This window comes from Euprymna scolopes, chromosome 38 (genome assembly GCF_053919585.1).
Source record: "Euprymna scolopes isolate OS-2025 chromosome 38, ASM5391958v1, whole genome shotgun sequence".
NCBI classification, from domain to species: Eukaryota; Metazoa; Mollusca; class Cephalopoda; order Sepiida; family Sepiolidae; genus Euprymna; species Euprymna scolopes.
The window spans coordinates 53995910-54009063 of NC_136519.1; the positions used below are offsets into that span (position 1 = coordinate 53995910).

The 13154-nt window shown below is 37.8% G+C and overlaps 1 protein-coding gene across 12 annotated transcripts in view; it reads left to right on the forward strand.

The window, feature by feature from the left end:
* The window catches only part of LOC145263147 (putative monocarboxylate transporter 5), a 643731-nt gene that overhangs the window by 132322 nt on the left and 498255 nt on the right, over positions 1–13154 (forward strand). Inside the window, exon 1 of one of the 12 annotated variants that reach the window (XM_080120128.1) lies at positions 5964–6837. The exons of the other annotated variants lie outside the window; for them this stretch is intronic. The gene's annotated coding sequence lies outside the window, so the exon portion shown is untranslated. Of the gene's footprint in view, positions 1–5963; positions 6838–13154 lie in introns of those variants that run through there. 12 annotated transcript variants of the gene reach the window in all.

The window sequence follows — 13154 nt, forward strand, 5'->3', positions numbered from 1 at the left end:
CCTCTGAGGGACAACTTCTTGGGGGTTGACGTTTTCAGGTTCCCTACAGACATTCTCGTCCAGTTGTAAAGAACCACAATGTGGGGCTAAGTCGAATTGGGGTGCATCAATATCTTCTTGATAGATCTCGACTTCCTCCTCTTCACTGCCATCACTGCGCACCGGCAAGGTTACAGGTCTAGGATATGCCGGGGAACGCCATTCACCATCATGTTGTTCTTCGACTGCGTTCGCGTTACGGCCACCCCCTCCCCCAGCGAGTGGTACATTTTCCATTGGGGGGCTTCACTCACACCTCCTCACCCACTTTAATGGTAGCTTCTTCACCCTCAATTCCTACCGTTTTGTTGCACGGATGCCGCTACTTATATGCAAATATGGCTCTATGAGGCACAGTTGTCTGATTTTTGGTGAGATATTGTACCAAAACACCGCCTCCATGGATGAAATGTTGCTTTTTTCCGCAACAGCCTTGATGGTGCGATGATTCCTCTCCACTATCCCATTGCCACTCAGCCGATACACTGCCCTAAAAAATTGCCTTACTCCCCACTTATCACACACCTCTTTAAAGGCTTCTGATCGGAAAGCGGGGCCATTGTTCATTAACAGTTCCTCAACCGGCCCTCTCTCCAAAAATATTTCTTCGATGACCCCTCCGATCGCCCATGCAGCTTCTGCCCTGATCTCTCCCCATATTGCAAACTTCCCCGGTCCACAGTCGATCATCGTCATAAGCTGTAGCTTATGGCCATAATGGTTCACATCAATGGCCAATCGCTTCCAGTCCTCTGCAATGTGTAACTCTCCTGCTTCGTATCTGGATGGTCCGGGGTCTATCGATTGGCACTTCTGACAGTGCTCCACTACCTCCCTGACCTCCTTCTCGGTGGTTTCTGGGTAAACCTCTCTTGCCAGGAATAACGTCCGTTCTCGACCAAAGTGGTGCATTTCATGTAACTTTTTAACTTCCTCCCCTGCACAGCATACTGAGGAAACCTCCTTTCTCTCTTGCAGCCAGGCCTTCTTTACTCGTGACATCGAATCCGCCTTGTTCTTTTCTGATAGGACCAGCACTACAGATACCTTCAACTGGAATTCTGCTATCAAATCTGCGAGTGCTCTAAGCCTGCGCTTGATCAGCATTTCTGCAGCACCTCAGGTCCTACCTCTCTTATCACCAGTCATTGCCGACCTGATCCATGAAACTACTATTGCCGAATCGGATTTGATTTCAATTGTTTTCAATCCCCACTTCAGGGCCAGATTGATTCCTTTCATAGTGGCCTCCAGTTGATACAGGAATAGTTGTTTTTCTTTCTTAGCCATGCTGCACCTTCCATCGTTACACCTCCCATCTCTAATATGCTACCCAATGCCAGGCTGCTGGCATCGCACCAAATCACCCCCACATCTCCGCCACTGATGTACCATTCCCGCTTTACTGGGTCTTCTTTCGTCACTCTCGCGATGATTTCTTGTAGCATGTTCGTGACCTCCTTCATCACACGGCCCTCCCAGCCATCAGTGCCCGTTTGTCATTTAATAAAGCTGCACGCTATCCTGAGACAGCCGGCGATTGGATAGTGTCCCACCAGTCTCCCACAGACTGAGAAGAGTTCTCATTTTGTCAGGTCGGTTCCGATTTCGGATATTGCATTTCCTCATCTAAAGACAAGGCTTCCTTTGCCATCTTGGCATAGTTTCAACCCCAACGCCACTCCTCCATCCAGTCAACCCATACCTCGCGACATGGGCTCTCACTTTCTCCGCTGTCACCTCTGCTTCCTCCACGAGAATGTCGTCAATGTACGAACTAGTGGCCTTGTCCACTGTACAGTCTTTACTCAACACCGTCTTCAGCATGGCAGTCATAATTTTGGGGGCTGAGCTCAGCCCAAAGCCTAACCTCGTCAGGCAATACATCATTGTACTGGACCAATTGATGTTGCCAGAGTTTTTCATCTACATGGATCTGGAGATAAGCCGATTTCAGGTCGACAATCTTAGTGGCCCGCTCCATCCTTCTCCATTTCCTCTTAACCTCTTCGCATACATCAAACCCCTTTCCAGTGTGGCAGGCTATGCATCTGTTTAATTCTCTGAAATCCATTACCGGTTTAACTTTGTTCTTTGTGGGTTGAACAACCGCCAGTAATGATAGCACTCCTTTTTCTTCCCCTGTCCACAGTTTCAGAATTCCCTCCTCTATCCACCTCTCCATTTCTTCCTCGAATCCTTTTTTATTTCTCCTCGCAGTGTTTTCTCATAGCAGCTTACTTTGTTTTGTAGTTCTGGAGGCCCAGAGATCCATTTCCATTCCACCGTCCACCTCTCACCATCGAACCTCGCCAGGAAATCCTTGTCCTCGATGCAGCAAGCCTCCGGTCTTTGTGTTCTGATATTTTTATCATCTTCCACTCCTGCCATTTCTACTGTGCCGAGGCGTCTGAAAGTTATTTGGCCTCCTCTTAACGTAGCATCCCCTCAGTTGGTTGATCGCACTTATACCTAAAACCACATCAACATCACCAACCAGACAATTCAACACTAGGGCTCGTAGTCCAATAGGCACACCTTGCACCAGTACTTCCACTGTTGTCTCTCCTAAGCATTTCACCTCCCTGCCATCCACAGTCTTAATACTCCTGGCTCCGCTCCATGATCTAGCGACATTCTTCGTTACCAACATCGTGGTGCAGCCTGTGTCAACAAGGCCCATGGCTCTCTTCCCATTGACTACTACAGGTAACTGAGGCAACGTTTTGTTGTGTGCCGTTTCCACATAGAAGGGGGAACGACTGGCGCAATGGCTCCCCTTCACTCGTTTCCCTGGTCACATGAAACAATGCAATAGCAGCTAATGTGCCCCACTCGTCCACATCGGTAGCAGGTGACCCCCGGTTTGGGCTCTTTGCAGTCCTTGAGCAGATGAGGACCCTGGCACCGGAAACACTTGATGGCAGGTCTCCCCTCCTGTCGCCTCACTACCTGTCTCTCATCATTCAAGTGGGCCTCATGCACTTATTTCCACTCACAGCTGCAGCCACGATTGGGCCCTTGACATTCTTGACTAGGACTCTGGCGTGGACCAAGAGATCGTCCACTTCCATCGTATTGATCTCAATGATTCTCTGCATGTTCACGGAGATTTCTTGTGGGAAGCCGTCCACTAGGTATAGCTTTATCATCATCTCCAGGCTCCTCCCCACGTAACCAGCCAATCCTGCCAGTCTCCTGATTTCCGCAGCAAAGACTCGCCAGTCCACCTCAAACTTGCAAGCTTGCCGAGTGCTTCAAATGGACTCTCAGCGAAAGCCAATTTCAGTCTTTTCTCCACTGAGGCAAGGTCTTCCTTATCTTCATCACGCATCTGCTGGTAAATTTCTCACAATGTAAACATATAAAACAATATATTTTAGAAAATGATTTTTTAATTTTAAATAAAAATTTATTGTAATCATAAGGAAAAATTTTGGTAAATAATTAGTGAAAAGTGTTTACATAGCTGGTTCTTTGGGATAATAGGGGCACCTCTCACCCCCTTCCAAAAAAGACAACAAACTGAAAAACTTTTGTATTTTTACTATTTTAATGTGCTTTTTTCTTTTTTCTTTTTTTAAAGTTTAAAACATAAGTAGTGCTTAGTTGTTAACTTAGAACAACAAGGGCACATGGCGAAAAAAATTTTAAAGGTCTTAATGTATTGTAATGCTTTTATTGACATTGAAAAACGTTTTTCAGCCGCCATATTACTTCCTTGCCTCCTCACGAGGGCAGAGATAGACACAAGGTGGGTTTAAATGCATTTATTACTAAAAAAACGAAATGGTGAAATATAAAAGCAAGTTAAGCTAAAATTAAAAAATAAAAAAATTGGTACTCATGGACTTATTGATCCGTGCTGAAATAATAACGTTATTATTTTAAAAGCCATTCTTAACATGGGGAGGAGTAGGTGTATCAGAATCGGCCATTAAAAATGCTGTATATGAACTTGAATAAATCAATTTACTATCTTTCAAAGCTTCTAACTACTTGAAAAATGTAATTCAAGCCCTAATTTTTTTTTCAATTAAAGGAGCAAAGACCAAATTTAAAAAAAATAACAAGTTTAATAGCAAATTATGCAATATTTGTTTTTTTAAATCGATTTTCTTTAAAAAAGATTAAATCTTTTTTAAAGAAAATCGATTTAAAAAAACAAATAAAGAAAATAAAAAAACAAAGGAAATCAACAAAATTTTACTTACTTCGATTATAAAAAATATATATAAATTCCAAAAAATCACTAACCTATAAAAAATTCTATTCAATATGTACTTCCATTGTTCATTGTTAAGAATTTATCCATATTTATACTTATATTCCATGTCCTTTTTAAATAAAATACTTTTTTAAACAAGGATTAAAAAAAATGCTGACTCATTTTTTGACTGTTCAAATAAAGGGAGACAAATCTCTGATTTTTTTCGCGATTATCTTACGGTGACTTATAAACGCCATAATTAATATATTTTTTTATTGCGTGCTGTTAACAAAAATTAGTATTTTGGGGCCTCTGTATATGAAGAAAGTACACAGTCACTTATAAGTTTTTGCCGTTAAACGAAAAACCCAGTCAACCGATTTTTTTTTTAATTCTCTTAATGAAATACACAAATTTTTGATTATTATATTTTATTTCTACTTTATCGAGTGAATTTAAAAAAAAATATCTAAAAAAAGAAAACATTGAATGAAATAGAAAAAATTGTTGTCAGTGTTCTGTATTTACTTGACAATATAAGCATAACATGAGCTTTCATTTAGGAAAAAAAAGAAAATCAATGTGGTTTAAAAAAAAAGGTTTTACACTTTGGACTTTACAGGTAAATTTCCAAAAAACACTTTTATTTTGTTTTAAATTAGAATATTTTATTTATTGATCTTTTATCTTCAATTTGTGATATATAAAACTTTGGTGAATAAATTAATTATTTAAATTTTAATAGACATTTTAAAATGGGTGGGGGTGACTTAAAAAAAAAACATTTGTCTAAAATATTATATTCGGTTTATTGGAAAGAGCATAAAATTTCATATTGACCCTGAAAATATCGTAAAAATTGAACCAATAGAAAAATACCTTTTGGGTATTTTTTTTAGTTTACCGACCCCTCGGAATTCACCTCTAATTTGTCGACTTTGGGAGGTTTTCGGGTACGCTGAGAACGAATATCGTATTTATTCCTAGCGCAAACGCGCAGTTATCCATATTTGAAGACATTCAGTATCCAACGTAATCACTATTGTTTTTGCTGGCGGCCATCTCGTTTCACATTTAGGAAAAAACGCCAAAAACAGCCAAACGGAGCCAAAAGAGCCAAAACATGCCCCCCACCCCCAAAAAAAAACATTTTTCGACTTCAATGCCGAAATAATCCCCCCCGCCTCCTTCCGGATATTTTTCCGCTTCCTGATATAAAAACGGACAATCTTTTTTCCCCTTTCTCAATTATATATATATTTTTTCACTTTCTTACTAAAATGCGCGCACGCGTGTAGTCACTTGACGTTTCACAAAGTGCATGAATACATGGCGGACATTTTAAATGATAAATATTTTTCCTAAACTAAAGTTTTCACCTCATGTGAGTAAAAATATTGCTGTCAGTAAGTTTTCACGAGCTATTTACAAAAGCATATTTTATGTTTTTTGTTCTTTTTTGGGGGAAGCAGGGTATTCAAATATAGAACTTGTGTACTTTAACAGGTGCTTCTGCAGTTTAATTAACCGTTTTTCCATATTTGAATACCCCCTCCCAAAAAAAAAGAACGAAAAACACAAAATATGCTTTTGTAAACAGCTCGTGAAAACTTAATTTTTTTTAGATCAACTAAAAGGGGTTAATACCATGCAAACCGTAAATTTGCGACGGTGTTCTGTTGTAGCGAAAGGAAAAATTTACCTTTTAATTAATTTTAATAAATATTACTCTAAATACTGTTTTTAATTTGTGTTTTTTCTTTACGTTCTTTCCTTTCTTGGAATTTACCACATACCCCTCCAATAAACTTTTCTTTTTTTGTGCCAACGCCGGTGGTGGGAAGGGGGATTCCTGTTACATGTGGCATATTTAGCTTCTTTTGGCGTTTTTTCGTTATTGGAAAACAAGATGGCCGCCGTTAAAAATGATAAGGATTACGTTGGATACTGAATGTCTACAAATATGGATAACTGCGTATTTGCGCAAAAAATAAATGCGATATTGGTTGTCAGCGTACCCGAAAACCTTTAAAAGTCGACAAATTAGAGGTGAATGCCGAGTGGTCGGTAAACTAAAAATTTACCTTTAAACGACTTTAGTCGTTTATTTTGGAAGTATATTCCATACAGAAAATAAACAACCCACTTTAAAAAGAGAAATTATGATTTTTTTTATATTTTATTCGCAGTTTTCTGTTAGGGGTGTCAAAAATTCCCCCAAAATTCTGATACACCTAGGGGAGGGGAGGGTGTGCTCTGTACCTATTCTGTACTTTAACCTTACAATTGAATAAAAAATAACATATAAAACTTTAATTAAACTTGGAAATACAATTTAAAAAATAGCGCGGATCGGATCAGTAAGTGCATTAGCACAAAAAAAAAAAAAATTCAAAGAATTAAAGAAAAAAAATTCCAAGAAATTTCGAATATTTATTACTATTTGGTTCATGGTTTCTATATCCATAGAAGCACCTGTGTCACATGTCACGTGACATAACTGTTCAGATTTTTCGGAACGAGGCTCGTCTGCTGGACCTACTTCTTCAAGCAGCACGAAAAAATCGATCTGTCAACAATCTTAACAAGTACCGATTTTTTATTTATTTATTTTTTTTAACATGATACCAAATCAACACTAATCTAACCCAACACGACATTTTTTAAAGATCGCGGTCATGGAAGAACGCGAGAAAAAATCTGTTTAAATGTTAAAAGCAGTTTTGGTGTTTCTTCGTTTTAGAGCGGAAATCGAAAGTCGAAAAAATGGATTTTCATAAAAAAAAAAAACTAATGGTATAAACTTACTTTTTATGTCAAGTTCAAGTAAAAGCCGTGCTATCGATTATTGATTGTCATGTCATAATTAGTTAAATTAATATTACAGCAATATTACATAAAACACGTATTTTTATGATATGCAAAACAATTGTCAGCCATATTTGTTTTGCACCTAAAACGTAAATGCAAGAGAAGAAACTCATGCCTGCCAGACTGTAAAAAATATTTAAATCTTAACATTTTAAAGAAAAAACCATGGTAAATATCCAGATACGCTACTACGGAACACTGACCACTCTAATTTGTTTTTTATAGGTAATTGAGGTCGCTGACAACGAATCTGATAGGTAAACTTGGGGCAAATTTACCGTTTGCATGGTATTAACCCCCGAACAACTTTCCACCATTTTGCAGCTTTCGTTTACGCTACGCGCGTGCGCTGCAGCATGAACGACGGCTTGCTTCACCTAGCAAATTGTCTTCTCACATGGCGTACCGTACCAATCAAAAAATTACGGACTGACATTTTTTTAATGACTTACAGTTAAAGAAAAGTACAACAAATTGGGGGACTTTTTTTTTCTTTTTTTTTTTTGTCTCGCGTAGTTTTTAATGTGGTTTATAAAAACATAAGCACCAAACATCTTTGTTTTTCATTCTTTTTCTGCGGGAGGGGGATTCAATTATAGAACTTATGTGGCTTAATAGATGCTTTTGCAGTTTAGTTAAACGTTTTTCCGTAAGTAACGCACCGACATTTACCAATTAGAACACCATTTAACATTTTCCGAAGATTTTACTGTGTAGCCTACATTGGGGGCGCGAGCGGGGGGGGCGGATGTGATGTTGGGGCGCGTGATGTTGGGGCGCACGCGCCCCAACATCACATCCGCCCCCCCCCCGCTCGCGCCCCCAATGTAGGCTACACAGTAAAATCTTCGGAAAATGTTAAATGGTGTTCTAATTGGTAAATGTCGGTGCGTTACTTTTCGAAAATTTGAAAATTCTATGTTCCAGGTAAAAAACAAACAAAAAAAAAACAGATAAATTACCCCCCCCCTACTCCAACTTGGAGTGCTTTCCTTTTCTTGTTTTATTTCTTTTTCAGCTAATTTTAAGGTACTTGTACAGTTTAGTCAAGACATTAAAAAATGAAAATATCGAAAAAAAAGTTTAAATTGTATGTATCCGTTATGGGACGAAGTTTTCTGAAAAAAAATTTCACTTAATTTCATCAAGTAGTTTATTTTTTACAGCGAAAAAACAATTTGTTATGATACCGAGCAAAATGTTCGATTTTTAGGAAGAAAAGCTAGTATTAAAGATGGGAAGGGGTGTCAGCGCTTTAACTGGAGTTATCTCCCTTTGGCATTTCTAAAATTCAAACAATTTTTTTTTAAATCCAAGATGGCCGCCTTCAACGCGCTCTCATAAAAACGTGTTTTTCCGCTGTAAAAAAAAAAACGGGTTTGCATTACTGTACACATAGATTCGAAAAAGTTGTCAAAAAACAAATATATAACAAATAAATGTTATCAAAGGCAAGATAAGTTACTTTTCTACCAAACTGGATATTTTTTCGTGTTTTTATTCAATGTAACATGTTTATTCAGCTCGAAAACGATACAGTGTTTACCGATGCATTGGAAAATTCAAAATGGCGCCCGATTCTCTCTTTAACACTAAGTTTGGGAAAAGGTGTTATAAATAATAAACTAGACAAAATACTGTTAGAAATTCGCTCAATATATGTTACCGTAACATAGGTTGACATATATTCGGTGGGTTTTTAATAGTATTTTGTCTAGTTTATTATTTATAACACCTTTTCCCAAACTTACCGAGTTAAAGAGAGAGTCGGGCGCCATTTTGAATTTTCCAATACATCGGTAAACACTGCATGTTTTTCGAGCTGAATAAACATGTTACATTGAATAAAAACACAAAAAATATATCCAGTTTGGTAGAAAAGTAACTTATCTTTCCTTTGATAACATTTGTTTGTTATATATTTGTTTTTTTGACAACTTTTTCAAATCTGTGTACAGTAATACAAACCCCAAAAAACTACTTGATGAAATTAAGTGAAATTTTTTTTCGGAGAACTTCGTTCTATAACGGATACATACAATTTAAACTTTTTTCGATATTTTCATTTTTTTAATTTCTTGACTAAACTGTACAAGTACCGACGTTTCCTATGAAGTTGGAATCATAAGGTTTTTTTGTTTTCTACGGAAATAATTTTATTTTATTTTTAGATAAATACACTTGCAATGAGGAATATTAATGTTATATTACAAAAATGAGCATATGGAAGCAAGAAGGACAAACAAAGTTTAGTTTAAACTTTTATTCAGGATCAATGCGATTGTAGCAGGTGCTGTTGGTATTGTCAGGATGTGATGGTGAAGGCGGTGACATGGACGTCGATCATCTGCTTGGAGTATTGGTCGGCAGGCTCTCAGGAGTCAGTGGCGAAGAAGGGGAAATTTGGGTACTAGTGCAGAGAGTGATCCGGACGTAAATAATAACGTTATTATTTAAAAAGCCGTTCTTAACATGGGGAGGGGGGTATTTTGTACCTATTCTATATTTCAACCTTACAATTGAATAAAAAAACATATCATAAAACTTTAATTAAACTTGGAAATACGATTTTAAAAATAGCACGGATCACTCTCTGCACTAGCACTGAAATAGGTTTAGCTGCTGCAGGTGTCGTCTGTGACTAAAGGTTGATGCTGATGTTCTAGGTGAGGTTGACGACGGTTGACTGATGCTGTGGCTTGGGTAACTGCTGAGATGGCAGCGCCTGGTTCTGGAAAACCAGCTGTATTTATACTTGGTCTGCGGACGTAGTTGAAGACATGATGGCTCCGGGCGTTGATACGTCATTTTCGTTTTAGAGTTGTGGTAGTTTCTACGTTTTAACGTACAGCTGGAAGTCACCTGTTTGGCAGGTATGCTCACTTGTCCTTATCAGATTTATGCTGATAAACTCGTGGATGTATTTGAGTAAGAATTATGTTCCATGGTCGTAGGCTGTGATTTCTATATTTCAAAATGTATCCTTTTTCAGTGAATAGTTCCCTCTAGTGGTTTTCTTGCTGGGATGACTTGCAAATTATTCTGTTGATGCAGACACAGAAAAAAAAAAAAAAAAACAAGCTTCGATGCTCTTGTGTGCGTTTGGTATAGACACCGCCAAAAATGGCCGAAAAATCAAGTTGTTGTTGTTTTTAAAACAAAATTGCATTTATTAAAATCCATTATTTCTGAGTAATTTTTTTTTCCAGAAAGATAAAACCCTGAATTTTATCATATAGAAAGCAGAATAATGTAAAACTTTTTCTACTATTTTTAATTAAATTTTAAATGTTAAATTTTCCCCAAAAGTTAACACTTGACATTTTTTTATCTTGCACAAAAAACGTATATAAATAGTTAAAAAAAGAAAGGTTTTTGAAAGAATTATTTTTTTATTTCTTGTCTAACTAAGATTTAGGATGATTTTCTATGAGTATAGGCAAAAATATAATATAAGTACCTGGATTTCAAATAATTCCACTTATTCATATAGGCAACCAGTTACTTCGCGTCGATTTGAGACAATGTTTACATTTGTACTTGATAAAAAGCAAACTATGGAAGACCAAACAGGCCAAAAAAACTTATTTTTCAGTGACTTAAATGTCAATGTATTATTAACGCTGAGGCTGGCCAGTACCAGATGGGTGACCATTTGTATGAGTTTGGTTTTTAATGTGTACGTGCGTGGGGGTCAGGCTCCCAAAATGGGGGGGGGGGTAATTTAAAGCAGAATAAAAAAAATTATTTCAGCACGTTTGGTCCACCATAGTCGAAAGATGGCAAATGTTTTCAATCGGGATCGGAAAATGGTATTTTTAACACAAAGGGCACAATATTTATCGATTTTTTATATTTTTTTAATTAAAAAATTATTTTTTTTATTGATTCTTCAAAGCATTCCCTGTTTAATGATGGTCATGCATTATTCGGCTCGCTAAAAAAAAATTGGTAATTTGTTTATCAAAGATTTTAAAATGGCTTTTTTCGTATAAATATTAAAAAAATTTTTTTTTGCTTTGCTAACTATTGCTAATTATTATACTAATTTGCTAATTATTATACTTAATATATTCACCGAATTTCACATTTCAAAACTCAAAAGCGGAATAATTAAACACAATCGAAGTTCTGATATTCAGACGTTAAAATAAGGTATGCAAAGTTTTTTTTGTTTTTTTTTTTAAATCTATAATCCTCTCCCTTACAACAACACAATATGTTTTGTTCAGTTTCAGATGATTATTTTAAGCTTATTTGAAACACCCTCAAATCAAGGGGGGGGTTGTAAACAAAAAAAAATATATATATAAATATCCTTTATAAAAAATAAGTACACTGTTATAAAGTTCATTCTTCTCTTAATAATCGCTGAAAATTTCATATTGATTGGATAATTACCTGATTTTTGGTAGATTTTTAAAGAAGGTGCGTCAAAAAGTACTTACCTGCCCCCCCCCAGTTTTGGCGGTGCCTAGTTTGGTATGTCTGTTTAGTTTGTGTCGACTAACAAGTTTCGTCAGAGTGCCGTTATTGTTATCACTATCAATGCTCCTGCTGATTTCGTATTTTGTTTATGTAAATCTGGAGGGATATGTGTTATAACAATACCTTCCATCCAGATCTTGATCATATTTATATCATGAAATCTCTGAAGCGTGTTGAGAGTTGTCCTCTTGTTGTGCTTACTGAGATTTTCTGGGCTGGTCGACTTGTGGAGTTGGTGTCTGATTCTTATCAGAGATGTATGTGGGGTTGTTTGAAGGATGTTGTTCATGTACATCGCAAGGTGGGGTGAGAGATTTGTGATAGAAAGGTGATGTCAGCGCGGAGCTATATGTCGGATATGGGCACACATGTATCCAGGTTGTAATGCTGTTTTTGTCTTGGACTTGACACATTATGTTGTTTGTCTTGGTGATTGTGAAATTTCCTACCTATTGTAGGTGGGATGATTGGGCTGCGGCTTATTGTGGCCAGTGGAGTAGCATCTTGTCTCCTACTTGGAACGGTTTGCTGTGGGTGAACTGCTTGCATTGTTCTCCATTTTGTGATCAGCTTCGTCATTAGCCAAGGTGACACAGTGGTGAACCTGCCTTAGTAGGGCATTGACTTGTATGCTGTATGCTCTCAGGTCGTTGCTCCTGACTTCCTTTCTGTGAAGTGTGGGCAGACCGATATTAGGGTGACGACCAGTGATTGTATAATACGGGGAGACACCAGTAACTTTGTTTGTTGTGGCGTCCATGGATGAAATGATGGATTCGAGAATGTCTGTCCTCTCGCAGTTTCTGTCTTCATATAACATGTATAGGGCATTCTTCATTATCCGGTGTTGTCTCTCTGTGTTCCCTGGGTTTGCAAATGCCAGGGGCAGTGGAGTTCCTGTGTAATGGACATTTGCTTGCAGAACTGTCAGAGGACACTCCAGATGCCTCTGTTCAGTCTCGAAAGACAAAGGATACCCCTTGTAAGGGCAGGTGCACGTATAATTGTGTGTCAAGGGTTGCGCAATCCCTAACCACACCTTTCCTGAATCAGCACTGCTTGAGCCCAGTGGCAAGGAGGAGTCCAGGACGACTGGAAACAATGCCAAGGTAAGCAGAGAGCACATACAGCACCTGGAAGTCACAAATGGTCACCCATCTGATACTGGCCAGGCTCAGTGTTGCTTAACTTCGGTGATCTAACAGGAACCGGTATGTCAAATGTGATTGTGCCATATATCAGAGGACACTACATATAAAAGAAATACTATGCAGAGGACACTTATGTCAAAGGAAGAATTGGTATAATCCATGGGCAGCGTCAATAGTATGGCCTGGTATGGCCGTGAAGTATCGGATGAAACTGTCCAATATTATAAGTATGTAGCATTTTGCCTTTGAGCTGGGCATTGTGATGAAGTCTGTTAAGACAAGTTCGAATGGTCTCTCCCTCGTTTGTAGTGACCCATGGGCCATTGGGTGCATCTACCATAGTTCCTCTTGTGTAATGTAAGAATCGGCATAAGCTTGGATGTTGCTGTTCTTGG